The sequence below is a fragment of the Arachis ipaensis genome, chromosome B09 (assembly GCF_000816755.2).
Source record: "Arachis ipaensis cultivar K30076 chromosome B09, Araip1.1, whole genome shotgun sequence".
NCBI lineage: Eukaryota > Viridiplantae > Streptophyta > Magnoliopsida > Fabales > Fabaceae > Arachis > Arachis ipaensis.
In genome coordinates, this window is record NC_029793.2 from 139,067,974 (window position 1) to 139,070,811 (window position 2,838).

Here is a 2,838-nt window from a genome sequence, read left to right on the forward strand (position 1 = left end):
GAGGTTGTAATATTTTAATACTTAAAATTAAAGACGGTCTAAAAAAAAACTACTATGTAAAAAATAACACATCCTCTCAAGTCCACTTCTTGCCTTTTAATTTTTTTTTTCTAAATATAACAATAATGTTATATAACTTATCTTTTATCTTATTGGCTAATTTAATCATGGTTTCAGTTTACTTGTCTTTTATGTCTTTCTATTTTATTTCTCTACTCATTTTTCATTAAAAAAACATCGACTTTCTCTATTATCATCTTCTTTATAATGATAACAATCAAAATTATGGCAATAATTGTTGTAATTCAGTAGAGAAAATGACAGAAGAAGAAAATAATAATAAAAATGATAATTATTTAAAAAAAAATAATTTTACAAAAATAAACAAAATAAAATATTTAGAATAAAAATAAAACATTTCACAAAATTATAATTTAACCCTTTACAAATTGAAACAATACTTCTGGCTTGTTATTTTCACTCATCATCCACTTATGTTTTTTTTCCCCGAAAGAATCCACTTATGTGACGTAAGCATCAAATGGATAATTGGATAAGCATGTGGCAAATGGACTTTAGTCTCTTTTATACAAGCAATTGTTGTCTCTCTCTCCGTTCGTTATCAAAAAATAACGGACCACGATGGAAAATAACAAAACGAATTTCAATAATATATCTATTCAGCATTAAAAGAATTTGATATCAACCATTAATCCATATCGGAGCCGAACAAAGCTAAGATTGAGAAGATGAACAGTATATATAGCTGCTAGCTAGTGATGGGAACCTAAAAAAAAAAAGAAATAAAGTTCCAAACAAAAGATATATAAAAGCAACAAAGTTGTCACTATTTTCAGCCACGTCTAACTTTAGTGCCGCCATTGCTTATAGCTTTCTTTATCTTTATTTTTGCTTCATCATTGTTTCACAAATGTTGGTGAAATTCATTAAGATCATCAACAAGAACATAATGTTATAGTATTGGTCATATCAAAGTATAATAATTCTGAACAAATAGAATGCTTATACATAGGCCGATATACATAAAGTGCATGTTATGATGACTACTACTATTAATAATAATAATAATAATAATTTAATCTCTTTAATTTTAAAAATAACTTTTAAGTGTTACAAAAATTATCCATATCACCATATATAACTATTATAGCAATAATTATCATAAACTTTACCATACATATGTCCATACAATATACTAAATAAATTATGAAAGCTGTTTATACTTTAATTTCCAAGTATTAGGTTGTACCACTAATTTTACATATATAATTAAGATAAAAAATCTTATTTATACACTAAAATTAATCACTAAAATTAACTATTATGTATTTTTCTCTCTCTATATATATACATATAGTTTAATTTATTTTACTTAATATAGTTGAATTGAGATATTGTAATAAATTATTACATAAGAAGAAAAATATATAAATGTAAATAACTAATGAGGATAAAATAAAAATAAAGGGACATCTTTATCAAAAGAAAAAAAGGTGAGCTCAAAATCTATAAGGTTATATTTTAGAAAGGTTTGTTATGTTTATCTCACACCATATGCTAGTTTGATGTGCATAAAGTGGGTGGAGATAACGGCTCAAAGATAATGATTTCATGTGCTTACTACTAAGATCATATATTACCCTCCATAACTTAATCATGCGCATGCAATTTATGAACCAAACACCAGAAAAGACCTGTGTGATTTTTCATTTTTCCGATTCATGATTGAACCAAGCATTTCACATGGATATGATTTCTTCAATCTGGTAGAAATCACTTTTTTATTTACCAAACCAATTTATATTCAATAAGGACAAAATGCCCCCATTACATTCTTTTTTCAAAAGTTCTATTTGGGTGTATAAAGATGGCAAGACCCAAATTTGATGAAACTTTTGAATGGAGGAAAGGATCTAGACATCCATCCCAATTCTCCACTGTTCCACATTAACATTGGATTTAGAATGACATTGGAAAATCCTTCAACTGATTTACACAATCATATACCTTCAACTGATTTACACAATCATATACCTTCAACTGATAACTAAATGCACCCTCCACTTTGTTAAAATTCAAACCCTTAAACCTAAGATCTCTACCCAAATTCCCACTTAACAATTTAAATCCATCCTAGAGTGGAAAATTCCAATAACTTTCTTCAAGGCCAAATATTGAAACTATCAATTCAAGTCCTGTATTTGTTGAGATTCTCTCTAAATAGATAAGCAAATTTCAATAACTAATGAACCTAGTCATTCCTCTTATAAAGCAAAGTTTTCCAGCGGTATCAATTTTGAAGGACAAGCTATATATTTTTCCATACAAGAGAATATCACATAATATCATCAGATATAATAATATATGAATTGACAAAATAGAGAAAAATTCTTGTGGCGAAGAATACTCATTATTTACTTAAATTCAATCAAGTTGGTCTAGTAGCTTATTAATACAATAGAAACCTTTAAAAGAAAGAAAATAAAATAAGTTGTTCACCTAGCATTTCTCTCTATATATATACATAAAAGAGGAAAGTAAATCCACTTTAACTACTCACAGCTATTTCAAAAACTAAATGAAGAGACACAGAATCCAAAATTATTAATAGTTATAAACAAATTAAACATAAATTGATCTAGCATGACAAATAAAAAAATACCATCTTGAATATTACCTATTCTGTCCAAAAGTCACTCTAATTTGTTCTAAATGAAAAGTTAAATTTTCATTCAAAAAGAAAAAAGGGTAAGCTTTGGGGTTGAGTCTCTCTATCTCTGAATAACATACATAAGACATCTTTATAATCTCATATGT